The following is a 6,081-nucleotide window of genomic DNA, read 5'->3' as shown; positions in this document are numbered from 1 at the left end:
TCAGCGTAAAACTGATTTCAAAACAAAAAGTGAACATTTCTTATATACTTTTATAAGGTTATTAATAATTTTATTTGGACGAAAATGAAAATAGTAAGAAAATAAAATAATTTATTTATAAAAACAAATGAAAGTTCACTGGAAAGGTCCGAACAAAATCACTATATGCGCCTCTGATGGACGCTACACTATCCCATGATGCACCGTAAAAGAATTCATGAATGGGAGTGAAGGGACACGATTGACGCGGGTAGGTCTCGTGATGATGTCAAGATGGCGGGTGTATGTCCGGGTTCCATTCATACTGATATTCATATACAACATACTTTTCTAATAGTTGTGCAGTAAATTCAAATTGAACTGCAGTACCTGCTGAGAAGTAGGTAGGCTACATTGCATTATAGAACTATTCTTTTTGACATCTTGGAGTGAAAACAGACTGAACTTGAGGACGCAGGTGATCTGATCTGATAAATCCACACGTCTTCAGCCATCATTCCAACACAGGTGCTTTATAGCAGCCTTTCATGACACAACCTCCACAACGCAGCACTTTGCAATATTTGCAAACAAATGATATAAACAGCTGACAGTAAAGGTACTTAAAGTGAAGTAAGAGTTAAGTGTTTTCTCTAAAAATGTATAAAAAAAGTATGAGTTACCCAACAATTCGCTGAAGTAAATGTAACAAAGTAAATGTAATTTGTTTCTACCAACCTCTGTTGCCATGTGGCACAGAGTTTATTTACCAATAAAGAGAGTTTAATTAAGACTTCTGACTAAAAAGACAGCTTGGTTTTAGCTGGTTGACCAGGCTGGTTTTAGAAGGGTATGACCAGGCTTGAAATGGCTGGAAACCAGCCTGGAAATGGCCAAAACCCCTCTAAAACCAGCCTATGCTGGTTTAAGCTGGATTTTTTAGCAGGGAGTGAAAATGAAACATGTATCATATGTCAGAATTATGCCTATACACAGGCTGTATTTTTTCTGACAAATTGTTTCAACTGAAATTAGACAGACTTCTCTGAGAGATTAGGAGAACTGGCCATCATACACTTTAGCTGTTTATTCTGCAGTTAGTCCTATATTATTCACAGACTAGCCGAGGGGAGCGCCGGGCACAAAGTAACGCGGGGTATAATGTAACACAGAGTTTTGCGGTATTCACTCATTGTTAGGCATGGCATGCTTCTGAGGTTTTCACCACAGTGTCAGCAGACAATTATTAAAAAAAGTTTGGCAAAATTTGGATAAGAAACCCAGGAAATACCATTTTGATTCATACTCGTAATCAGGTCATCGTGTCCATTGTGAAACTGTATTTCGTGCTTGTAAAGCACAATCATCGTAAATTCATCAGTTGTTTTTAAACAGACAAAGAAAATGTCGTATCTGTGTCTGTTCTAATCGCAGGTTTTGGAATTGTACCCTCGTAAAATTACGAGTATGTTCTGTTTTTATAATTACAGATACATGAATTTTATTTATGCAAAAAATATTTATGACAGCAATTTTATTACATAATAAATGCATGTTTGCTGTGTTCAATGTAAATGCAGACATTGGATACGAGTCACGCTTAAAAGATGATGAAAGTGGGTCATCATAAAAATCCTTACAAAAAATTACTGACATTTTTAGTTTTTTCGATAGTCACAAAATTGAAATTAACCATAAATATTGGCATTATAAATGTAGCCTAATAGGATTGCAAGACCTGTAGTTCATCTTTAAACATTCAGCTGCTGAAGACAGAATGTGAACATTTGCTCTCCAGCAGCTTTACCAGCTGAAGCTAATCATTTCACAATGAGAAACAGAACTAAGATGACTTCATTATCTGTTTTTTGGTGCCACTTACTTCATTGCAGGATATAAAAGAAAGGTTAGAGCTAGTTTAAAAGCCTTGCAATCGTTTTGTTTATTTTTCATAATGCTGGTATTTAAATGCGATCAGTGTGTTTGTGTTTTCAGTTCTAAAAGTTGTGCAGAATGTTGATGTACTGGTTGTGTAGTTCTCTGTTAAGGTTTCAAGTCATTGCTTCAATCACACTATTGTTCTTGTATTGTTCTAGGCCTTAGCTGAAGAGAAAATGAAACGTAAAAGTTGGGCGAGACAGATCTATTTTAAAAGTCATGTCAGAACAGTACATAACTCATTATTCACAGCAATGTTGGCTCTCATTGAATGTTGCCACATCTTATTAATGCAATGTGAACACGTTAGAGGCTGGTAAATTTAATAGTAAAAATTAATACAACACTAGTGTTTCTTGCTTTATGTTGAAAAGTACAATTTTTATTGGATGTGTGCAGTGGTGTAAAGTAACTAATTACAAATACCCAAATGACTGTAATTGAGTAGTTTTTCTCAGAAATCGTAATTTACTAAGTAGTTTTAAAAATGTGTACTTTTACTTTTCCTTGAGTACATTTTTAGTGCAGTATCTGTACTTTTACTCCACTACTTTCCTTCTACCTGCAGTTAATAGTCTATTTTTTCTTGTCTATGGGAATTAGAAAAATCAGTTCTGTGATTCCTGTCCAATCAAATCACACATAGAAGATAAATCGCATCATAATGAACTACCTCAAGACATGTGTGCTTTACATTGCAGCAAACTGTTTGGAAGCATTAAGTCAGGGGTGTCAAACTCAATTCCTGGAGGGCCGAAGCCCTGCACAGTTTAGTTCCAACCCTGCTCCAACACACTTACCTGTAGGTTTCAAACAAGCCTGAAGGACTCAATTAGTTTGATCAGGTGTGTTTAATTAGGGTTGGAACTAAACTGTGCAGAGCTGCGGCCCTTTTGGAACTGAGTTTGACACCTGTGCATTAAGTGTTCAAGAAGACGTTCAAAATCTTTACATGCATTGACCCAGAGACTGTTTAGACTAGAGATACCTAAACACAGTCCTGGAGGGCTGATGTCCTGCAGATTTTAGCTCCAATTTGCCTCAACACACCTGCATGGATGTTTCTAGAAGGCCTAGTAAGAGATTGATTAGCTATCCCAGGTGCGTCTAATTGGGATTGGAACTAAACTTTGCAGGACACCAGCCCTCCAGGATTGAGTATGGGCACCCCTGGTTTAGATGTATGTCACTGATGAGAAAATAAGGGATATTTACAGTATGATGACTTAAATGGCCTTAAACAGCCAGCAAACACAAGACATCAACATGCCGTCAGATTGAAAATGTACCCTAACGTTGAGGAGATGCTGCATTTTGTTTAGAAATAAAAATTGGGTTTACATCAGAACTTAACGTCAGCATGATGTCAATGTCCAACGTCCAACCTAAAACCAACCAAATATCAACGTCTAATGATGTTACAGGTTGACGTTGTTTCAACGTTACCACTATGACGTCTATCAGATGCTGAATTTTGGTGGCCATAACTGATGAATAAATGTCAGTATTTGATGTCAACAGAATGTTGGTTTAAGATGTTGGCTTGACATTGGATTTTGGTGACTTTCTAACAACCTAAAATCAACCACATATCAACGCCATTTGACGTCATTATTAGACATCAAAATAATATTGTCCTTAGACGCTAAAACTTAAATCTAACCTAATATTAACGTCTTATAACATTGTGTGCCTGCTAGGCAATAACTAAATGCACTACAGAATGTTACATTTACACACATCCACAAATTACATGTAAATGCATCAACTTTTAACAAAGAGTAGAGCTTGTACCCTTAAAAAAAAATAAAAAACAGTCAATAGGTTTTTATTGAGCTCTAGAGTGGTTGAGCTCAAGTGCATCACATGAAAAGTCAAGTCAGGTCAAACTTTATTTACAAAGCACTATAAAAACAGAGAAGTGAGCTAAAGTGCTGAACAGTTAATATACAACAAAAAATTAAAAAAATAAAATATTTAAACTAAAATACAAGCTAAAAAAATAAAAGAGTATCATTACAGACTTTAGCAGTGCAGATTCTGTGCTGTGTAAAGTTTTAAAACGAGACTGGTAGACTTTATGAATACCCTGCCTGATCTCACGAGGAAACGTAGGTATTTTACGTTTTGTCAGTTTAGTGGCTAATTCTTAAGAATTCAGTCGTACGAAAATGTATGATTTTAAAAAGGAGTCGTGGCACCCATCCATAACCCCAACCTTCTTTGTGTGATGAGCAAATCGTACTAAATTGTACGAATTAGATCGTACGAATACATGCAAATTAGTCACTAAATCAAAAAGTTGCGAATTGCCTTGAGATTGCGTTAAAATATTATGATCATTTAGATATGTCGAACAAATTGATTAAAATCGACTAATAACAAATTTCATAGTCGATTCGTAGTGATATGGAGACATTTGATTATTTAAAAAAAAAAACTTTAGTTGAGCGCGGAGCGCAGTGAACACTCTGTCTCACTCGTGCATTAATGACATCAGAGTTCGACATTTACACGTTTTTGTGAATTGGAATATCAGGTAGCTGATGACATGGTGAGCAAGCGTGTGAATATTTTGTATGAAAACGGAAAGGTTTAAAAACAGGGATACAGCGCTATTGTGGCTGCGGTGTGCCATGTGACAAACATGACGCATCGCCACAGAAACATTAAGGGTGACTCCCGGGGCCAGAGAAAATCTTTTAAACTGCAGTGAAAGAGGTAATAACAGTAGTAAAGCAGCGGTTTGGTTACATTGCACTTTGTTTTGTGAGATTAAAGACACAGTTTTATTCACCTTATTCTCCTTTTTTTTTTTTTTTTTGATCATTAATTTTTCAACCTGTTGTCATGTATAGCTGCACTGCAAAAAAGCTTTTCTTTCTCGTTTCTAGTTCAATTATGTAAAAAATCCTAGACAAGAAAAATGGCACGAGATAATGAAGTGATGCTTACATCTTCTGTTTGAGATGATATCTCATTAGGATTTGTCCTACCCCATTGGCAAATAATTTAGCTTGTTTTGAGCAAACAATCACTTAATTCTGAGGTGTTTTTTTAGAAACAGACAATTTCTGATGCTACTTCACGTGTCTATGTAACTTGATTTAAGATCTTTTTAGATATTAAAAAATGGATTTTAATATCTAAAATGGATTAAAAACAAGACTAAACAACTGTTTTTATTTTATTTTATTAAAATTATTAAAACAGCTCCGGGATGTTTAAGAACAACATGTTTGTGCACTTTCTTAAGATTTTAGATCTGTTAATAAATAAAGGGTTTGAAATAATGCTTTTCTTTTTTTTTTTATCCGATTCATCGATTGATCAGAAGGGGGTGGAGGGGGTGGGGCTTGTCAGATACTAGATTGGTTAGAAGATTTGATGAGACAATTGTTGATCCATTTAGGCAGAAGTGACAAACTGCAAGCTTTGGATGTTTATATCTTCTAAATGTGATTTTTGTAAATATTGGAGCACACTAGCTTATGGATTCACTAGCATATGATTTTTAAGATATATAAAACTTTTTCATTTTAATTTCAGAGGACTTTAAAGAAGTGCCAAAGCTTATTATTCACCTCAAGTTAACCGATCAGCACATTTGACATCAGCTTTATTTTATTTGCACATTATAAATCTTATGCCATGTATTTTATTCATTGGTTTCTGTTTTCTTCCCTTTTCATTTTTTGGTACCCGTTATATTAGTTACCCATTTCAATGCCTTCAGCATCAACTTATTTTGTCCACTGGGCACAGATCTACTTGATGGATTTACTAAAGGTTTAATCTGTTAGATTCAATGAAAAAAAAAAAAAATATTTTTTTAATCTCAGAAACTCCATCTCACTTGGCCACCTGCATCCCTGTAATGTCTTTAAAGAGCCCATATTATGGGTTTTTGAAAATTCCCCTCCATGTAGTGTGTAACACAGCTCTAAGTGAAGTGAAGTATCCAGCTAAGGCTTAAATCTGTAAGAGTACAGTGTTTAAAACGGTTGATTCATCTATAAAAGAGTCGACTCATAGTGCTTCAAACGAGTCGCCTTGATACAGAGTCATTAGGTGTTTCGCCATGACGTACGAACGAAACCAAGTCATTCACGTGCACGCGCAAACCCGGGAGATTTCAAACCTGAGGCCCCGCCCTCTGACGCA

The 6,081-nt window shown here is 35.6% G+C and overlaps 1 protein-coding gene across 1 annotated transcript in view; it reads left to right on the top strand.

The window, feature by feature from the left end:
* Positions 1 to 6,081, top strand: part of LOC108191778 (pancreatic secretory granule membrane major glycoprotein GP2) — an 81,987-nt gene that overhangs the window by 24,429 nt on the left and 51,477 nt on the right. The gene's annotated exons all lie outside the window — the stretch shown is intronic.

The sequence above is a fragment of the Danio rerio genome, chromosome 12 (genome assembly GCF_052040795.2).
Source record: "Danio rerio strain M-AB ecotype USA chromosome 12, GRCz13ab, whole genome shotgun sequence".
Taxonomy (NCBI): domain Eukaryota; kingdom Metazoa; phylum Chordata; class Actinopteri; order Cypriniformes; family Danionidae; genus Danio; species Danio rerio.
The sequence above is the reverse complement of the archived record's forward strand: the minus strand, read 5'-3'. Positions and strand labels throughout refer to the sequence as shown.